This window comes from Pseudophryne corroboree, chromosome 1 (genome assembly GCF_028390025.1).
Source record: "Pseudophryne corroboree isolate aPseCor3 chromosome 1, aPseCor3.hap2, whole genome shotgun sequence".
NCBI lineage: Eukaryota > Metazoa > Chordata > Amphibia > Anura > Myobatrachidae > Pseudophryne > Pseudophryne corroboree.
In genome coordinates, this window is record NC_086444.1 from 311,207,681 (window position 1) to 311,229,974 (window position 22,294).

General features: G+C 46.7%; 1 long non-coding RNA gene across 2 annotated transcripts in view; it reads left to right on the forward strand.

Moving 5' to 3' along the window:
* The window catches only part of LOC135067240 (uncharacterized), a 31,801-nt gene extending 11,076 nt beyond the window's left edge, over positions 1–20,725 (forward strand). For both annotated transcript variants that reach the window (XR_010253471.1, XR_010253465.1), the window contains one exon: positions 20,264–20,725. This is a non-coding gene — a long non-coding RNA (uncharacterized LOC135067240). The remainder of the gene's footprint in view (positions 1–20,263) is intronic.
* The last annotated feature ends 1,569 nt before the right edge of the window (positions 20,726–22,294 follow it).

Below are 22,294 nucleotides of genomic sequence, written 5' to 3' on the forward strand. Positions count from 1 at the left end.
ACCCCGATGGGATCTCATGGTGGGAGCTCGGCTTCGTCACTTCAGCCGCATCTGGGAAAGTTCCTGCCAGGATACCTGAGTACAGGACCTCATTTCTCAGACCTACAAGCTGGAGTTCGATGGTGCTCCTCCCCACCGATTTTTCAAATCAAGCTTAACAGCTTTGAAGGATATACATGTTACGCTGCAACAGGCCATCCTAAAATTGGTCCAGTCCCGAGTCATTGTTCCAGTGCCACTGCAACAACAGGGCAAGGGTTATTACTCCCACCTGTTAGTGGTACCGAAACCGGGTGGTTCGGTAATACCCATTTTGAATCTGAAAACCTTGAACCCTTACTAGAGGTTTTCAGGCTCAAGATAGAATCCTTGCGAGCAGTGATTGCAGGTCTGGAAGAACAGGAGTTAATGGTCTTCCTGGATTTCAGGGACGCCTATCTCCATATCTCGATTTGGCTACCTCATCAGGCTTACCTGAGGTTTGCCCTGCTGAATGATCATAAACCAGTTCCAGGCGCTACCCTTTAGCCTATCCACAGCTCCGAGGGTGTTCACGAAGGTGATGGCGGAGATGATGTTCCAACTCCGGGTCCTTGGGGTCAATATTGTCCCTTATCTGGACGAACTCTTGATAAAAGCAAGATCCAGGGAGCTTTTATTGCTCCATATAGACCGCACTATCCAACTTCTGTCACACCACGGGTGGATCCTCAATTTACAAAAGTCCCACCTGGAGCCAACTTAGCGGCTCCTGTTCCTGGGAATGTTGCTGGATACAGTGGCCAGAAAGTGTTCCTCCCAGAGGAAAAAGCAAGAACACTTCAGGAGATGGTCCGCATGGTTCTCCGGCCTACTCGAATAGCTATCCATCTTTGCATAAGATTGTTGGGGAAGATGGTCGCCTCGTACGAGGCGATCTAGTATGGAAGGTTCCATGCCAGGACTTTTCAATTGGATTTCCTGAGCAAGTGATCCGGATCACATCTTCAGATGCACTGGATAATTTGGCTGTCACCTCAGGCCAGGATTTCTCTCCTGTGGTGGCTGCAGTCCTCCAACTTACTGGAAAGCCGAAGTTTCGGGATTCAGGATTGGATCCTCCTTATGATGGATGCGAGCCTGAGAGGATGGGTAGCTGTTACCCAGGGGGTTCAGTTCCAGGGCAGGTGGTCAGCCCACGAAGCCCTCCTTTCGATCAACATTCTGGAACTTCAGCGATCTACAATGCTCTGCTTCAGGCCTCTCCTCTGCTCAGGGATCACGCGATCCAGGTACAGTTGGACAACGCCACAGCAGTGGCATACATCAGTCGACAAGAAGGGACAAAAAGCAGGGCATGCATGCAAGAGGTGTCAAAAATACTCCTCTGGGCAGAAAGAAATGCAAAAGCAATGTCCGCAATCTTCATTCCGGGAGTAGACAAATGGGAAGCAGATTTCCTGAGTCGTTATGATCTCCACCCGGGAGAGTGCGGGCTTCACCATCTGGTGTTTCAGCAGATCATCGGTGGGGCTGCCCACAAATAGACATGATGGCTTCTCGATTCAACAAGAAGCTTAGTTGGTATTGCTTACGAACCAGGGACCCTCAGGCAAGGGCAGTAGATGCACTGACATCGCCTTGGCCTTACCGGCTGGCCTACCTGTTTCCTCCGATTCCATTGATTCCACTGGTGCTCAAGCGCATCAGGAATCAAGGAGTCCAGGCAATTCTGATTGCCCCATATTGGCCTCGGAGGGCTTTGTACGCGGATCTTCTTGACATGTCCGTAGAAGACCCTTGGCCTCCGCCACTGAGAAGACATATTCTTCAAGGACAGTTCGTCTACCCGGACTTACGGCGGCTTCGTTTGATGGCATGGAGGTTGAGCAGGACATCCTAGCTCACAAGGGCCTTTCCAAACATTTTATTGCTACCATGGTGCAGGCCAGGAAACCTGTGACATCAAAACACTGTCATCATATCTGGAGGAGATATGTCTCTTGGTGCGAGGAACGCATGTATCCGCCTGCGGAGTTTCATTTGGGATGGTTCTTCCGTTTCCTGCAGGCTGGTGTGGATAAGGGCTTATGTCTGGCTTCCAGAAGAAATTGGCAGTATTGCCAGAAGTTCAGACCTTCTTGCAAGGGGTGCTTCACATTCATCCTACTTTTGTGCCGTCCACAGAACCCTGGGATTTGAATGTAGTGTTGGAATTTCTACAGTCCTCCTGGTTTGAACCTCTGACGATGGTAGAAGACAAGTACCTCACGTGGAAGACGGTGATGTTATTGGCCCTGGCTACTGGCCCTGGCTACTGGGGGGCCTTATCGTGTAAAAGCTCTTCTTGGTCTTTTATGAGGACAGAGCGGAGCTCAGGACTAGGCAGCAGTTTCTGCCAAAGGTTGTCTCTGTGTTCCACTTGAATAAACCTATTGTGGTTCCATCAAGTTCTGGCACTTCTGCTCCTCCGGATCCATTGGATGCTGTGCGAGCCTTGAAGATCTGTGTCAAGAGAACGGCTCGGATCAGGAAGACGGATTCCTTGTTTGTGCTATATGATGAGCAGAAAAAGGGATGCCCTGCTTCTAAGCAGTCCATTGCTCGTTGGCTTAGGCTTACTATCCAACAAGCCTACTGTTTGTGTCGGCAGCTTTGCCTGTTCCACAGTCTCTGAAGGCCCACTCCACAAGATCGGTGGGGTTTTCCTGGGCGGCTGCCCGTGGAGTCTCGGCCTTGCAAGTATGCCGAGCTGCTACCTGGTCGGGGAAGAACACCTTTGTGAAGTTCTACAGGTTTGATACCCTGGCCAAAGTGGATTCCCAGTTTGTGCAGGTGGTGCTGCAGAACTCTCCGCACATTCCTGCCCGTTCTGGAAGCTTTGGGACATCCCCATCGTACTAATGTGTCCCTAATATCCATTATGGATGCTATTTATTTATTTATTTTATTTATTTATTTATTTATGCTAGCGAAAATAGCTTACCTACCGGTAAATCCTTTTCTCGTAGTTCATAGGGGATATTGGGCGCCCGCCTCAGTGCGTTGACTTTTCTGTAGGTTATCTCTTCTATGGTTACCTGTTCAGCTATTGCTGTCTTGTTACCAGCCGTTGCTGGTTGTTTATGTTAGTGGTGTGCTGGTGTGTAAATCTCACCACTCGTTTTTATGTTCCTTCTCTCAAGTATGTCCTTTCTCCTTCGGGCACTATTTTACCTATAACTGCCTGTGGGAGGTGGCATAGAGGGGAGGAGCCAGCACACCCAGTTGAAGAAATGTAAAGTCGGCTCCTTTGGACCCCGTCTATACCCCATTGTACTAGATTTCCCCAATATCCCTTATGGACTACGAGAAAAGGATTTACCGGTAGGTAATTGAAATCCAATTTTTGTATGTACAAGCTCACTGCTGACGGCAGATACGCGCCCCGAAAATGGCCATGACATGCCTGCGGATTTGCCAACCACTCCCCATAAAATCTTGTCAATCATTTTTACAAGAAATCCTCATTGCGAGCGGGATCGCAGTGGCACCATCGCATCTGCGCATTGCGACACAGCGCATGTGCCATCTACCGATAACCGCTCCATTGCGTGATAATTGGCTATTGCGTACATACATGAATTGAGCCCTTAGGTGGCCTGACAATCGGACTTACAATATCTCTAGTGAGTGGTCCATAATCTTCGATTTTCCTGGTTTCGTTGTTGCTTGTTGTGTATGCTTCTAAGTGATGTCTTATAGGCAGTGTGACAAGAACACTGGGATAGTGTTTGAGGGCAGGTATATTTGTCCCAGGTTCTTGTCTTACATGTTTTAGAAAATGTTAACTTCTAGGAAAAATGCTTTTTGTTTTGTCTGAACCTTTTCAGTTTGCTGTAAAAGCTGGGTAAAGGCTCTGAGAGAGAGATAAGGCGAGTTCTAGACATTGGGCCCAGTTCGGGTCTTTGGCCTCACAGAGGGCTAATCAGGGTTTCAGCTGTGTAAGAGTGATATAGTGCTTCTAACCTGATTAGTATGGGCAGACTGCCTGGGAAGGCTGCAGGATCTGTGTGTGAGAGACACGCTTTCTGATGCAAGTGAGCTATACAGTATGTACTGAAGAACTCTGTGTTTTGTTTAGTGACAGTTAGGAATATCTTATGTTTAGTTAGTGCCGGACAGGCAAGGTATTTTTATTTTGGGGTTTGTTTTATTTTCTGTTTCAATAAAACTGGCCGGGGTCAGTTGTACCAGAAACGGGACTTGTGTTGTTCCTCAGCTGCTGCGTGCTGCCATATTCCCCAGGAAAAGGCACCTTGCACCCCTACAGTGTTACAACTTGGTGGAGAATGCGAGCAGGCCATTCTGCGCATAAGTGAAAGCAGCAGCTTTGTGAGGCCTGCAGAAAACGGTGGTTTATGCAGATACAGCCCAGTGTGAAGTTACTGAGACTCACCCCTGAGGGTTTGATATATGTCCTGGGTGAAAGCAGCTGCAAAGCCGCCTGAAAAATCTGTTGACATGGAGGATCTGCTTAAAGCCTTGCTGCAAGCTACAGCAGCTCAGCAGGAGGCCAACCGACAGCAGCAGGTGGCAATGGAGGAAAATTGGAGACTACAGCAGGAGGCCAACAGACAGCAGCAGGTGGCAATGGAGGAAAATAAGAGACAACAGCAGGCAGTTGTTGATGAACTTTACAGGCAACAGCGTCAGGATAGAGAGGCCTTAGCAGAAGTGGTGCAGAGACTTGCAGCTCGGGTTGGAGATGTGGCCGTCAGTGCTCCAACCAGCTCTAGTTCTATACGAGCCAGTCACTTCCTGCAGAAAATGACAGAGGCTGATGATGTGGAGGCCTATCTGACCACGTTTGAAAGGACTGCCGAGCGTGAGAACTGGCCGAAAGCACAGTGGGCCAGTCTGCTGGCACCTTTCCTGTCAGGTGAGCCCCAAAAAGCTTACTTTGATTTAAGCCCTGCTGAGGCTCGGGACTATGATAAACTAAAGACTGAGATCCTGACCCGCCTGGGAGTCACGCTGTCAGTACGAGCACAACGGGTGCACCGTTGGCTGTACGCCATGGAGAAGCCTCCGCGCTCCCAGATGCACGACCTTATTCAGCTAACAAAAAAATGGCTGCAGCCAGAGACATTAACTGGTCCCCAGATGGTGGAAAGAGTCGTCATGGACCGCTACTTGAGATCTTTGCCCATGGTCCTGCGCAAGTGAGTGAGCCATGGAAACCCGGGTACTGCTGACCAATTAGTGGACATGGTAGAGAGGTATTTGGCAGCAGAGGAACTACTGATGACCACCCAGCAACCCATAGATCCTCGACAGCGCCCTTCAGTAAAGACTGGTAAGACTGTTCCGTGGGAAAACGTTGCTGGGCGGTTAAGAGAACGCAAGGCTGGAGAGACTGTAAACACTGGCCCTGGAAACAGGCCAATGGGGCTAGAACGGTCTATGCTGCCCAAATGGGTTGATAATCGTGTGGTTAAATGTTTTAGGTGTGGTATGCCAGGTCATGTTATTGCCAATTGCCCAGTCACGCAAGAACCCATGCAATGTGATGCTGCCTTTGAATGTCGCAGAATGTCTTTCTTTGCTAGGTTAGCCTGTACTGTGGTACCTTCACCTGAGCTGGAAAAACAAATGTGTGATGTGTTCTTAGAAGGTAACCGGGTAGAGGCCTTGCTAGATTCAGGAAGTTTAGTTACCCTCGTGAAAGCTGGGTTAGTGAACCCCTTAAAGGTCCAGCAAATACCTATTGGGGTAACTTGCATACATGGGGATACCCAACATTATGCCACTGCTAAGGTGAATATAGAAACTTGTTGTGGGTCAGCAATGGTTAAAGTGGGACTGGTCCCTACCTTGGTGCATGAGGCCATAATAGGGAGGGATTTTCCTCATTTTTGGAAACTGTGGGAATCACGGTTATCAACAGATGTGAGAAGTAAAAAGCCAGTTGATAATACCGGTGATTTTATGGATGTACGTGGGTCTTCGGAACTTTCTGGCCCTTTGCCTTTTGCTAGTTTGGCTGGGGAAGTGACAGATGGGGAGTCCAGTGAGGACCCTCTTGCCGGGAACAGAGACATAGTAGTTAGAACTGAAAGCGTGCCTGACCTGGAGGTAAAGAAGGATCTGTTTGCGTCTGAACAGTTAAAGGATCCTACCTTAATAAAGGCTAGAGAGAATGTTAAGATTGTTAATGGGGAACCTGTGGTACCAGGTGACAGGGTTACGTATCCCCACATGGCCATCTGTAATGAGCTCTTGTACCACATTGTCAAAAGGGGTGAGGATGTGGTGGAACAGCTGGTAGTTCCCCAGCCTTATCGGAGAACGGTACTAGATTTAGCTCATAGTCACGTTACCGCAGGACATTTAGGGGCAGAAAAAACCACTGAAAGAGTTTTACAAAGGTTCTTTTGGCCAGGGGTTTATAAAGAAGTGTCTGAATATTGTTCTTCCTGTCCTGAATGCCAGTATCATGCCCCTAGACCCCATTTCAGGAGCCCACTAGTTCCCATGCCTATTATAGAGGTCCCGTTTGACAGAATAGCCATGGATCTCGTGGGGCCCTTGTTAAAGTCTGCTCGGGGCCATCAGTATATCCTGGTAATTATGGACTATGCCACTCGATATCCTGAGGCTGTCCCTTTACGCACTATCACAACCAAGGCGATAGCTAGGGAGCTGGTGCAGGTATTTAGTAGAGTGGGAATACCAAAAGAAATTTTGACTGACCAAGGTACTCCATTTATGTCAAGGATCATGAAAGAATTGTGCAAGTTATTTAAGGTCACTCACCTCAGGACGTCCATCTACCATCCCCAAACTGACGGGTTGGTGGAAAGGTTTAATAAAACATTAAAAAGTATGTTAAAAAAGGTTGTTGAGAGAGATGGGAAAAACTGGGATTGTTTGTTGCCCTACTTGTTAATGGCCATCAGAGAAGTTCCTCAGTCCTCTACGGGGTTTTCTCCATTTGATTTGTTGTATGGTAGACACCCCAGAGGGCTGTTGGATGTTGCCAAAGAGACGTGGGAAGGACAGCCCACTCCTTATAGAAGCGTTATTGAGCATGTAACACAAATGCAGGATAGGATTGCAGCCGTGGTACCTGTTGTCAGAGAGCACATGGAACAGGCCCAAAGTGCTCAACAGAGGGTCTATAACCGGAGTGCCAAGATACGGGAATTTGCTCCTGGAGATAGAGTTCTTGTTTTGGTACCCACTGTGGAAAGCAAATTCCTAGCTAAATGGCAGGGTCCATTTGAGATTAGGGAAAAAGTGAATGAGGTTAATTACAAAGTATACCAGCCGGGAAAGAGAAAACCCGAACAGATCTACCATGTTAACTTAATCAAACCCTGGAAAGATAGGTTGTCTCTGTCAGCGGAGCCTTGCCCTTCGGTGTCTTCACCCCGGTTGCTTCCCGCAGTGAAGGTGTCAGAGACATTATCAGCTGATCAGAACAATCAGGTTAAAGAATTTCTCATCCAAAATAGGGAGGTATTTTCAGAGCTGCCTGGCCGAACGACCATAATAAAACATGAATTGTCACAGAACCAGGGGTCAGGGTTCATTTAAAGCCATATAGGATTCCTGAAGCTCAGCGAGAAGCTATTTCTAAGGAAGTTAAAACCATGTTAGAACTTGGAGTCATAGAGGAGTCTAACAGTGAGTGGTCCAGTCCCATAGTGCTCATCCCGAAGCCCGACGGTAGCATACGCTTCTGTAATGACTTTCGTAAGTTAAATGAGGTGTCCAAGTTTGACGCATACCCCATGCCCCGTGTGGATGAGCTTGTAGAAAGGCTGGGAACAGCCAGGTTTCTCACCACATTGGACCTGACCAAAGGTTACTGGCAAATACCTTTATCTGATAGCGCCAAAGAAAAAACAGCCTTTTCGGTTCCGGAGGGGCTGTACCAGTATAAGATGTTACCCTTTGGGTTGCATGGGGCTCCAGCAACCTTTCAACGGGCGATGGATAAAATTTTGAGGCCCCATAGAAAATATGCAGCTGCCTATTTGGATGATGTGGTAATTCACAGTACAGACTGGGGGTCACATTTGGTTAAAGTACAAGCAGTACTGGACTCAATCAGAGAGGCAGGGTTAACTGCTAACCCAAAGAAGTGCTGCCTCGCAATGGAGGAGGTCAAATACTTGGGCTTCACCATAGGCAGAGGTCTGATTAGGCCCCAATTGAATAAAGTTGATGCTATTCAAAACTGGCCTCGTCCAGTGAATAAAAAACAGGTAAGGGCTTTTTTGGGAATTACTGGGTACTATAGACGGTTTATTCCTAATTTTGCGACCACAGCGGTGCCGTTGTCAGACCTTACCAAAAGGAAGCAGTCAAATGTGGTGAAATGGAACCCTGATGCAGAAAAGGCGTTCCAAGCGTTAAAAGTGGCTTTGTGTTCACAACCGGTGTTGATAACACCAGATTTTTCAAAAGAATTTGTGGTACAGACAGATGCCTCAGAGGTAGGGATAGGTGCTGTGCTGTCCCAAACCAGAGATGGGGACGAACACCCTATCATTTATTTGAGTAGGAAACTCAATGAGCATGAAAAAAGGTATGCCATTGTGGAAAAGGAGGCTTTGGCCATTTAGTGGGCACTAGATACCTTGAGATATTACCTCTTGGGTAGACAATTCAGACTAGTGACAGACCATGCCCCTTTAAAATGGATGTATGTAAATAGAGGCAAGAATGCTCGTGTAACTAGATGGTTTCTAGCGTTGCAGGACTTTAAGTTTACTGTCGAACATAGACCGGGAACACAATTGGCCAACGCAGATGCATTGTCTCGCATCTTCTGTTTGGGGGCTACAAGTGTTCCGGCCCCTAGGTCGAAACAGGGGAGGGGGATATGTGACAAGAACACTGGGATAGTGTTTGAGGGCAGGTATATTTGTCCCAGGTTCTTGTCTTACATGTTTTAGAAAATGTTAACTGCTAGGAAAAATGCTTTTTGTTTTGTCTGAACCTTTTCAGTTTGCTGTAAAAGCTGGGTAAAGGCTCTGAGAGAGAGATAAGGCGAGTTCTAGACATTGGGCCCAGTTCGGGTCTTTGGCCTCACAGAGGGCTAATCAGGGTTTCAGCTGTGTAAGAGTGATATAGTGCTTCTAACCTGATTAGTATGGGCAGACTGCCTGGGAAGGCTGCAGGATCTGTGTGTGAGAGACACGCTTTCTGATGCAAGTAAGCTATACAGTATGTACTGAAGAACTCTGTGTTTTGTTTAGTGACAGTTAGGAACATCTTATGTTTAGTTAGTGCCGGACAGGCAAGGTATTTTTATTTTGGGGTTTGTTTTATTTTCTGTTTCAATAAAACTGTCCGGGGTCAGTTGTACCAGAAACGGGACTTGTGTTGTTCCTCAGCTGCTGCGTGCTGCCATATTCCCCAGGAAAAGGCACCTTGCACCCCTACAGTGTTACAGCAGCTAACCCAGGGCCTAATTCACGTTTGTAAGCACTTGCTTATGTAGCTGCAGTTTTTACGCTACGGAATTGCTAATCATCACAAGTGATACTGCCACCCAGAAAAGAAGATAGGACGTCCACCAGAGCTATTGCAAACTCATTCGCAACTGCATACACCTATGCAAACTATGGGCCTAATTCAGTAAGGATAGCTAATTCTGCTAATTAGCAGAATTTGCTATCCTTTTCCTAGCATGCTGGGGGGCGCCCATCGCTGGACAAGGCCACCCAGCATGCTGACCGTCGCCTCCCCCCTCAACAAGCAGAAAATGCAATCATATCGCAATTTCTGCTTGTTAGCAGAAACAGAGGATGGCTTCTGCCGTGATCACGCCCCCGACATGCCCTCGTTCACTTACATTTTGAGACAATATAGGACAAGTACAGGGTATATACAGAAAACATAGAACAACATTAATACAACCCCAAGCAAGAACAGAGAAATAAAGGTTATTGTTTCAGTGCTAAGTGTCTGGTTGTTCCTGTTATATGTGATGTGATGGTTAGTAGTGTTAGTATCGGAGTACTGGGGAAATAAGTGCCAAATAGAGTTTTATTTCAGTCGGTATGCGCGACAATCCTTTTGCAGTTTTCATAACCATTAGATGGTAATTCAGGTTTCAGTCCCTACATCTGGCAAATGAAAGGACTTGCACAGGTCTTAAGCCCAAATGTACTGCAGGTCTTTTGGCTAAACAAGTGAGAACTGAGATTTCAGCTGACATGTGGCCCCTGAAAGATGACATTTATATTAATTCTAAGATCTTAACTTGGTAATTACCAAGGCAATACTGAGCCAATCATCTCTACTAAATAGTGGTGGTCTTCAGTTTGCCGGCTGTTGGGATCCCGGCGTACCGACACCTTTTCTCCCTCTTGGGGGTCCACGACCCCCCTGGAGGGAGAATAGATAGCGTGTTAAACTGTTTATTTTCATTTTTTTTCAAATATGCAGTATATAGAATAGTGTATAGAAAACAATATCCATTTTTCAAGAGCAGCAAAGCACGGTCAACAAGAATAATAATGGTAAAAATGAGGCAAGCAGCAAACTAGTAGCAGATGAAGGTAAATTATTAGTAGAGGTGGGAATCTAGTACTGCATGAATATAGCTGAGATTCAAATGCTGTCAAAGTATAGGTAATATCATGGGGAGGCCAACAGGGAATAGGAGGAAGAGCCGGGAGGGAATATGGAGGGCACCAGTCGTGTGCGTTGCCAGCGTTTGTATATCAAAGTCAGATTGTAACAGAACTAAATCATAGTTAATATAGGTTCTTCCTCAGAGTAAGCAGTCCATGAGATTCATATTTTAATCAAGCTGTCTGGGGTATCATGCAATACTGAAGTGATCCTTTATATTCTATTAATGGACCAGATCACATTTATCATGGCAGATAAGGAAGGAGTGGGGGGGTGGGGAGGGGGTTTGGTTGATTTTCATTAGGAGGCAATATGCCATTTAGACACATTCAGTATATGTTTGTCACACGCCATAGGCGGCGTTCACCGCGTTTACCCCTGCGTGCTTGCTCGTCTGTGTTGCGGCCGACGCCTTCGGTGGTCCACGGGCTCCAGCGTCTGGCTGGCGCTGCTCCCGGCGGTTCCCCGGGACAGGGGCGCCGCCATGACACCCGGCATCACGTGGGCGGGGAGCAGGTGACGTCATCAGACTGTTCCGCCAATCCAGCGGAGGCGGGAGATTCAAAGTCAGACGCCGGGCAGAGCCTCGGCGCCTGAGTATCGTCTTTTCCCCTGAAGTGGATGCCAGTGCTCTCGTTCCCGGCGACTCTCGCTGCAGTCATACCCCAGTGTCTCCGGCACTTTCAGGTGTCAGTTGCTGCACAGTTCCAGCGTATCCAGCGGCTGGTGTGTTCCTCTGCAATCCAGTCACCAGTGCTTCTTGGAGTCAGTGTGGGCTGCGGGCTAAACGCCGCTCTCAAGTTCTACAAGTCATCAGTGTCTTTAAACACCGCTCTCAAGTTCTACAAGTCATCAGTGTCTTTAAACACCGCTCCCAAGTTTTGCAAGTTACCAGTGTCTTTAACCACCGCTCTCAAGTTCTATAAATCATCAGTGTCTTTAATCACCGCTCTCAAGTCATACAAAGTGTCTTTAACCACCGCTCTCAAGTTCTACAAATCATCAGTGTCTTTAATCACCGTTCTCAAGTCATACAAATCATCAGTGTCTTTAACCACCGCTCACAAGTGTTTCAAATCATCAGAGTCTGTAACCACCGTTCACAAGTTCTTCAAATCATCAGTATCTTTAAAAACATCACTCACAAGTTCTTCAGTCACCATTATCTTGTACCAACACTCACAAGTACTTCTTTTCCTGGAATCTTTAACATTGCTTACAAGTTCTCCTATAGGCCTGGACATTCCCTCCATACGTTCCTTCTCTGCTATGTGACATTGTGTTGCTCCCTTCCTGCAATAAAGTTCTTTAATATTTTCACCAAGTTTTACTGTCAGAGTCCTGTATGAGGAAGACCTATATCAGGCCATCCCTGTTCCGACCCAACTGTGGTTCCTCTCCCCTACCATCGGGAGAACCCCCGAGTTCACAACACCCCCAACCTAGGTCAGTGACAAATAAATAGCAGCTCCAAGGTATAATTTCCCTTAGAAAAAGCTAATCAGGCGCAATTAATAGATGAATCTGGATAAGAGAAATTGTTTCTAAAAAAGACAAAAGCAGCTCCCAAATAAATATTCTGTACTTATTCACAATAAACAACTAGATAAAATAGAGAGCGCTAATTTATAATATATAAACAATATTTATTTGTACCAAATTTAAAAAAATATATATATACTCATAGAATGGATGCATTCATAAATACAATTATAATTAATTAGTAAAAAATCACCAAATTACGGGTATGTCACTGATACAGAAATAAGGAATTAATATGAACCAATTGATGAAAGTTCCGTAGTAATACTTTTATGTTTATGCTGCTATTTTCCTGTAGTTATTTCCACATGAGATAAAGTCTCTATGTTAAAGGTAATTCAGCTGAAAAGGAGGAATCCCATCAGTGGAAATATGCAAGGGTGCAGCTATATAGCAATGACTAACGGCTTCCAATAACGGTCCTGTTAACAGTTCCTTTTATGGATATTGGAGTAGTAATAAAGCTTGTAGATGTTATATATGTTTAGCTTTTAAAAAAAAATCCAAGTAATGACTCTTATTAGAATGTATTAACAGGGACGGCTGTGACACGGAGATACAGCTGATAACAGCGTTTCACGGTTAGTTACTGCTAAACGTCTCTAATTACCGGCTCCCGCAGGAGATGGATTTGTTGAGCCTCGTGCAGTGCTGGAATATGCTCGTGCAGGTGACCAGGTTGAAATAAGTCACTGAGGTTACGTTGGAAAACGGCACTACACAGTTGATATGTTTCCACGGCTCCAATTACCGGCTCGCAAGGGAGATGGATTTGATGAGCCAACTGCGGTATTTGAATGTTAATTACTCACATGAGTAGTTGAGATGGAAAGTCACTGTATACTCCGTTGGTCACTGTAATGGCCGATGATAAACGATCAGAGTAGGTCTGTATAGGTGAGTAGAAAGTAGGCAACCTTAAGGTTGCCTACTTTCTACTCACCTATACGGACCTACTCTGATCGTTTATCAACCTGGTCACCTGCACGAGCATATTCCAGCACTGCACGAGGCTCAACAAATCCATCTCCTGCGGGAGGGTTCAGCGTTGGATTGGGTGTCTCCATTATGGGAGCGATCTGATCCATTGGTTTCTAGTTACACCAATTTCATTACGTCATTCCGGAGGATCTTTGATGAGCCCGGCAGGACGACCGCTGCCTCTGCAGACTTGCTTCGTGTCCGACAAGGCTCTCGTTCAGTGGGACAGTATGTGATTAACTTTCAGACTATAGCCTCAGAACTGCGCTGGAATAATGATGCCCTTCGGGCTGCCTTTTGGAACGGGCTCTCCGATCGTCTAAAGGACGAGTTGGTCACTAGAGATTTGCCGGATTCTTTAGAACAGTTGATCTCGCTCTGTGTAAAGGTGGATCTTCGCATGCAGGAACGAGGTGGCGAACGTAGTCGGTTAGATCGATCAAGGGCCCGATCTCTTCCGTCTAAGCAAACGGTTATTCCAAGTCCAGATGAACCCATGCAGATTAATCGATCTCGGCTGTCCCCAGAAGAACGTCAGCGTCGTCGTGAGGGTAGACTCTGCTTCTACTGTGGAGCCGCGGATCATTTTCTCAAGTTTTGCAAGTCTCGCCCGGGAAACGGGCAGTCCTAGCTTGTTCCGGAGGAGTCGAGCTAGAGGTTTCTTCTAAATCTTCTCCGACAGTGGACTGTTTACTCTCCGTGTCTTTGTTCTCCGAGTCAGTAGCCAAACCCGTTAAGGCTCTGCTGGACTCAGGGGCTGCAGGGAATTTTATTTCCCTTTCCTGTGCCCAGAATCTGGGTTTTCAATTACGGTCGGTCGAACGACCTATTACGTTGACTGCTATCAATGGTACCCAAATTTCTAACGGTCTGATTTCAAGTTGTACAGTACCAATCAAACTGCAAGTGGGAGCTCTGCATCAAGAACACCTGGAGTTCCTAGTGATTCGGGAGATGCCCCACGATCTGGTTCTTGGCCTTCCTTGGCTTAAACTTCACAACCCTCACGTCGACTGGAGTTCGACACAAATAACATCTTGGAGTCCTTTTTGTCATTCAAATTGTCTCACTCCTGTCTATCCGCTCCGTGTATCTTCCAAGTCAGATGAAGGGCTCATTCCGGAGGCCTATCGGGAGTTTTCTGGTGTGTTCTCGGAGCAAGAGGCCAATAAGCTACCACCGCATAGACCCTGGGACTGCCCCATTGAGCTCATTCCGGGGAAAATGCCACCTCGGGGTCGCACTTATCCCTTATCATTACCCGAGACCCAAGCTATGTCGGACTATATCAAGTCTAATCTGCAGAAAGGATTCATCCGCCCCTCTACCTCCCCGGCGGGGGAGGGTTTCTTTTTTGTGAAGAAGGACGGAGGGCTGAGACCATGTATTGACTATCGTGGTCTAAATGATGTCACCATTAAGAATAAGTATCCTTTGCCGCTCATTACGGAGCTTTTTGATAGAGTTCGTGGAGCCCGAGTTTTCACCAAGCTTTATTTAAGGGGAGCTTATAATTTGATACGTATCCGACAGGGGGACGAATGGAAGACGGCCTTCAATACCAGGGACGGGCATTACGAGTATCTGGTAATGCCGTTTGGCCTCAGCAACGCCCCTGCCGTCTTCCAGGGATTCATTAATGAAGTCTTTCGGGATATGCTATACTTAAGTGTAGTGGTATATTTGGATGACATTCTGATATTTTCTAAGAATCTCACAGAGCACAGAATACAGGTCAAAGAGGTACTTCTTCGATTGCGAGAGAATCATCTTTATGGCAAAATTTCCAAATGTACCTTTGAGGTTCCTTCTATTCCATTTCTTGGTTACATCATTTCGGGCACGGAGCTTCGTATGGATCCAGAGAAACTCACTGCCATCCGGGACTGGACTCAGCCTCTTTCCTTGAAAGCGGTACAATGATTTCTGGGTTTTGCAAATTACTACCGGAAGTTCATAAAGGGATTCTCTACCATCGTGGCACCTATTACTGCCCTAACCAAGAAGGGTTCTGACCCAAGTCATTGGTCCTCCGAAGCTGTAGCAGCGTTCGCTCAGTTGAAGGCAGCCTTTATGACCGCTCCAGTACTTCAACAACCAAATTTTTCAAAACCATTCTTTGTGGAGGTTGATGCTTCCACGGTAGGCATAGGTGCCGTGCTTTCGCAGTACGCTCCAGATGGGAAGTTACATCCATGTGGTTTCCATTCTCGCAAATTCTCTCCTGCGGAACAGAATTACACCATTGGAGACAAAGAGCTTTTGGCAATAAAATCTGCCTTGGAGGAATGGAGATATCTTTTGGAAGGTGCTAAACACCTAATTACAATTTTCACTGATCATAAGAATTTGCTGTACCTCAAGACGGTCCAGTGCTTGAATCCCCGTCAAGCTAGATGGGCGCTCTTCTTTGCTCGGTTTTCATTTGTTATTAAGTACCGGGCTGGGACTTTTAACACCAAGGCTGATGCTTTATCCCATTCCCTAACAGCTTCGGATGAGGAGAATTCCGTTGAGTAGGCTTTGATTCTCAATCCAGTTTCTATGTCAGCGGCTCCCACCGCCCTGGGTCCTCCTCCTGGGAGGATGTCTGTGCCAGCTAAATTTCGACCAAGGTTGTTGCAGTGGGCTCATATTTCCAAGTTTTCCGGTCATCCTGGAGTTCAAAAGATATGGGAGTTTCTACGAAGGTCTTACTGGTGGGACACTATGAAGAAGGATATTCAAGATTATGTCAACTCATGTCCTCAGTGTGCTCGGCACAAAATTATTCGTTTGCCTCCTGCGGGGTTGTTGCATCTACTGTCCATTCCTCAGAGGCCTTGGACCCATATCTCTATGGACTTTGTCACCGAATTGCCCCTCTCCAAGGGTCACAATACTGTCTGGGTAATTATCGACCGTTTCTCTAAGATGGCACATTTTGTACCTTTGACCGGGTTACCATCAGCTCCCAAGTTGGCTTTGTTATTTATCCGAGAACATTTCCGCCTGCACGGCTTACCTCAGGAAATCGTCTCTGACCGGGGGGTACAATTTACTGCAAGATTCTGGAGAGCTCTCTGTACGGCCTTACAAATAAAACTCAAGTTTTCATCCGCTTACCATCCACAAACCAATGGGCAAACTGAACGTGTCAATCAAGATTTAGAGACTTTTCTCCGTGTTTATCTCTCTCCCTCGCAAGATGATTGGGTGGAACTGTAACCATGGGCCGAGTTTGCCCATAATCATCTGTACCACTCCTCGACTGGGGAGTCCCCATTTTTCATTAATTATGGGTTCCATCCTCAAGTTCCTGAATTGCCCATTTGTCCTCCGGAGGATGTTCCTGCTGCAGCCTCTACTCTCCGGCACTTCAGTCAAATTTGAAGTCGAGTTCATGCTAACCTCAAGAGAGTCTCCGGCCGCTATAAGTTCTTTGCGGATAGGAAGCGACGAGCAGCTCCCCAATACAAGGTTGGTGACAGGGTATGGCTCTCCACCTGCAACCTCCGGTTAAGGGTGCCCCCTATGAAGTTCGCCCCAAAGTTTATTGGTCCTTACCCCGTGTTACAAGTCCTGAACCCGGTTGTCTGCAAATTGGGATTGCCTTCCCACCTCCGGATACCAAACTCCTTTCATGTCTCTCTCCTTCGCCCCCTTATTTTAAACCGGTTCCATTTAAAGTACCCGAGGCCAACCTCTGCAGAGACTGAAGCTGGAATGGACTTTGAAATCTGTCACAATCCTGACTGTAGGTTTCATATTTGGTGACTTACCCCTGCCATCTGTCCCGGATCCTGTGTCTTTTTACTCACTGAGTTAAACAGCTTGTCAGCACTATGTGTTTTCCTGAGTTCTCTGCCTGAAAGGTAATAGTTAATTAGCTCCACCTGTGGTGATCTCCTGTGTGAGGCTGAATTCAGCAATCTGAAGTTTAGGCCTAAAAGCCAGCATCTTATGTTTTGCAGAAGTTCAGGCTTCAGTGTTCTCTCGGCCTGCTAGGCCTCATTCTACATCACAGCCTAGGCTAGAGTAGTCACATGACAGTGACTGTTCACCTGACCCAGAGTTGTCCAATCCTTTGCCAGCCTGAGACTCTCTGCATCACCTAATCCTGCTCACCAATCACCAAGGACCAGGAAGTATAAGTCAAGAGGCTGAGTTAGAAACTGGGCCAGTTCCTTGTGTCACACTCACAGCTATGTGTGAGTCTTCAAGCTGAGCTCCCTAAAGGTAACCTTTATACTCTAGTTCCTGTGAAAACTCTGTTCCTTGTTACCCTGTTTGGTTACTTTTGTGTTGCCACTGATGATCACTATTTCCACGAGTCTCAAAGTAAAGGCACAGCTGCAGTGGTTCATCTTAAAGGCACAGTATTATATTCCATAGTCTCAACTGAAAACCACAGCTGCCGTGGTTCATCTTTACTGCTGTTGTAGTTGTGATCTCCAGAGCTCCTGTATCCCTGCAGCATCTCCGTGCCTCAGAACCTCCGTGCCTCAGTATCTCCGTGCCTCAGTATCTCCGTGCCTCAGTATCTCCGTGCCTCAGTATCTCCGTGCCTCAGCACCTCCGTGCCTCAGCACCTCAGTGCCTCAGTACCTCAGGGCCTCAGTGCCTCAGCACCTCCGTGCCTCAGTACCTCCGTGCCTCAGTACCTCCGTGCTTCCAGCATCTCCGTGTCTCAGCACCTCGTGCCTCCAGTACCTCCATGCCTCAACGCCTCCATGCTTCCAGCACCTCGTGCCTCAGCACCCCCGTGCCTCAGCACCTCGTGCCTCCAGCGTCTCCGTGCTTCAGCATCTCCGTGCTTCCGGCATCCCAGTGCCTCCAAGCACCCCAGTGTCTCTACGCACCCCGGTGTCTCTACGCACCCCGGTGTCTCTACGCACCCCAGTGTCTCCAAGCACTTCCATGCCTCCTAGCACCTCAGTGTCTCCAAGCATCCAGTGCACTTTAGCGCAGTTGTACCTGGTATTCTTCACTGATTCATCAGCGCCTTTCCAGTTCTGTCTTTCAGGAGACCTTCAGCGTTCACACGTGCCCCCTGTCTGCCGACCTAATCCTGCATGGGGAGAACCTAGATTCGGCCATCTCTGCTGCGGTTCCTCTTCCCAGTCACCGGAAGAAGCCCCGAGTCCACAACACTCCCAAACCAGGTCAGTGGTAGTATTCATATAATTCTCCAGTTGCCCGCACAGACTTCACTAACACCGGGTTCACAAAACCTCAGTCATGACAAAATCAAAGCTATTCTTGACTCTCGTTATCTTCACAAGAATCTACAGTATTTGGTAGAGTGGAAAGGTTTTGGCCCCGAGGAGAGGAGCTGGGTCAAGGCTACTGAAGTTATGGCTCCCCGACTGGTGCGGATTTTCCATTCCAGACATCCAACAAAACCTGGAAAGTGTCCGGGGGCCACTCCTGGAGGAGGGGGTACTGTCACACGCCATAGGCGGCGTTCACCGCGCTTACCCCTGCCTGCTTGCTGGTCTGTGTTGCGGCCTCCGCCTTCGGTGGTCCACGGGCTCCGGTGTCTGGCTGGCGCGGCTCCCGGCGGTTCCCCGGGGCAGGGGCGCCGCCATGACACCGGGCATCACGTGGGCGGGGAGCAGGTGACGTCATCAGACTGTTCCCCCAATCCAGCGGAGGCGGGAGATTCAAAGTCAGACGCCGGGCAGAGCCTCGGCGCCTGAGTATCGTCTTTTCCCCTGAAGTGGATGCCAGTGCTCTCGTTCCCGGCGACTCTCACTGCAGTCATACCCGAGTGTCTCCGGCACTTTCAGGTGTCAATCGCTGCACAGTTCCAGCGTATCCAGCGGCTGGTGTGTTCCTCTGCGATCCAGTCACCAGTGCTTCTTGGAGTCAGCGTGGGCTGCGGGCTAAACGCCGCTCTCAAGTTCTACAAGTCATCAGTGTCTTTAAACACCGCTCTCAAGTTCTACAAGTCATCAGTGTCTTTAAACACCGCTCCCAAGTTTTGCAAGTTACCAGTGTCTTTAAGCACCGCTCTCAAGTTCTATAAATCATCAGTGTCTTTAATCACCGCTCTCAAGTCATACAAATCATCAATATCTTTAACCACCGCTCTCAAGTTCTACAAATCATCAGTGTCTTTAATCACCGCTCTCAAGTCATACAAATCATCAGTGTCTTTAACCACCGCTCTCAAGCTCCACAAATCATCAGTGTCTTTAATCACCGTTCTCAAGTCATACAAATCATCAGTGTCTTTAACCACCGCTCTCAAGCTCTGCAAATCATCAGTGTCTTTAACCACCTCTCACAAGTGTTTCAAATCATCAGAGTCTTTAACCACCTTTTACAAGTTCTTCAAATCATCAGTATCTTTAAAAACATCACTCACAAGTTCTTCAGTCACTATTATCTTGTACCAACACTCACAAGTACTTATTTTCCTGGAATCTTTAACATTGCTTACAAGTTCTCCTATAGGCCTGGACATTCCCTCCATACGTTCCTTCTCTGCTATGTGACATTGTGTTGCTCCCTTCCTGCAATAAAGTTCTTTAATATTTTCACCAAGTTTTACTGTCAGAGTCCTGTATGAGGAAGACCTATATCAGGCCATCCCTGTTCCGACCCAACTGTGGTTCCTCTCCCCTAGCATCGGGAGAACCCCCGAGTTCACAACACCCCCAACCTAGGTCAGTGACAATGTTTGATTAAATTCTGCAATGGTAGCGTAGTACTGTAATAACTGGGAATTTAGACAAGAGGTTGTCATTTGAATACTAGTGATTGATTATATTAGGTCATTGATCTGTGTCCAGGAGGGATGGTTTTGGGGTTAGGACCACCATATGTGGAACAGAGTTCCTTGTTGATTGTACATACGCCAACATAGGTCTGTGGTAATGGGGTAAATCGAATGAAGGTAGATGGGAAATAAGTACCATCTTAAGTAAAGTTTATAGGTGTTTTCCTTGCCCTGTACCAAAATAGAACTCTTTGTGACTTCCAGTCTAATTCCAGACCACTCCGGGGGTCAGTGTCTCACCCGCATCCCACTCCCAGGCAGGCTCATGAGCTTCCTTTTGGAAAAAACTTTTGTTTATAAACCTTGTTTATAAACAAAAGTTCTTTAGGAAATTATATTTGTATTTACTGTATTTTTCAGCCACAGGTGTCAAGGAAATAGAAGTCCTCCTGTGCAAGAACGGTGCAAACCCTCCTTTGGAAGAACAATACACCCTCCTGTGGAACAACAATACAAAGCCCTCCTGTGGAACAACAATACAAAGCCCTCCTGTGGAACAACAATACAAAGCCCTCCTGTGGAACAACAATACAAAGCCCTCCTGTGGAACAACAATACAAAGCCCTCCTGTGGAACAACAATACAAAGCCCTCCTGTGGAACAACAATACAAAGCCCTCCTGTGGAACAACAATACAAAGCCCTCCTGTGGAAGAACAATACAAAGCTCTCCTGTGGAACAAACAATACAAGCACCTCCTGTGAAAAAAAAATACAAAGCCCTCCTAGGGAAGAACAAGTGCCTGGATAAAATAATACATTAATTACTGTACTCAATGCAATGCATGAATAAATTAAAATTGTAAAGTCCTTTCTAAAGAAAGTGGAAAATTGGTGTGTGTACAAGAGAAGAACATGTTGCCTTTCTGTTTTTCTAATTCAAAGCTTTAAACAAAGGGCTATGTATGTAACAAACATCTCTATAGACTGGGCTTTGGTCACCGCAGCAGATTTGTTTTCAATAAGGCTCATTTATAGACTGCAATAATCCAAACTCCCAATGATCCTCTATGTAAATAGTGAGTTTGTATCCCTATTCTTTTGATCCTCAGAAAAAACTGCATTATTTTATTTTTATTTTGTTGATATGATGAACCTATATTGGCAGGTTTATTGATGCTCCTGAAAATTAATATAATGGGACACTAAAAACTTTTTTTTTTTTATAATTTTTATTGGCACAAGTAACATACGCATGCCAAAATACATCCAGTACAGTAACAACGAACAGCAGACTCCGTGAAGCCTGGGTACGGTAGTATGGGCATGGGCTGACAACAGGAGGCTCTGGTGTTGATGATCCCAGCTGCACACTGCTGCTGATTCATAGCTTGTGAATAAGAGAAATCATGCTTGCAGGATAATTGACACTGGATAAGGTGGCCTAGCTCTCCTGGCACTAAATCAGCCCACACATATGCTTTGATTTTATCCTTTCCTTCCTGCACACCCTTGACTCCAGTTTTCCATCTATGTTATACTCTCACCCTCTGACTGTAGCTCTCTGCACCCCATTCACTATGAGCCTGTCTCCTCCTTTTTGGTTTGTTTCTCTGTGTACAGTTGTGTATGTGTACCAGTGGCAGAACTAGTGGCGATGCAGCCGAAGCACCATGGCCCGCTGCAATGAAGGGGCCTGCAGCATCAGCACCATAATGAGTTAGACTGACTCATTAATCATTATAGTTTACTGCCGCTGCAATGTGGGCCATAGCAAAGATGGGATACGGTCTGGCAGGCAGAGAGGAAGTGAAGGGGTGGGGCTTTATCCCTAGGGTTACATTACTTCCTGTTTTCTCTGTCAGTATTGACAGTAACTGGTGCCTGACAGCTTTTCCAGTCACGTTATGTATTGCTGGATGCCGCTCATGCTATATAGCCACGTGTTTAAAAATACAGTGCCATTCTACGGGGCTCAGGTGCCAGTGTGTATATCTGGGACCAGTGGTGCAAGTAGAATTTTTTTCTTAGTGGTACTGATAGTAAAAATGGGTGTGGTCACACGAAACTAGGGGAGTGGCTACATGACAATAGGGGCATGGCCAAATTATGCCACACACGGTAATGCCCCTTACACATTATGCCAAACACCGTAATGCCCATTGCACATTATGCCACACACTGTAATGCTTATTACAGATTATGCCACACACCGTAATGATTATTACACATTATGCCACCCAACGTAATGCCCATTACACATTATGCCACACACCATAATTCCTATTACATTTTATACCACACACCATAATACTTATTACATATTATGCCACACACTGTAATGCTTATTACACATTATGCCAGACACCGTAATGCCCCTTCACACATTGTATCACACACCATAATGCCTATTACGTATTATACCACAAACCATAATGATTATTACATATTA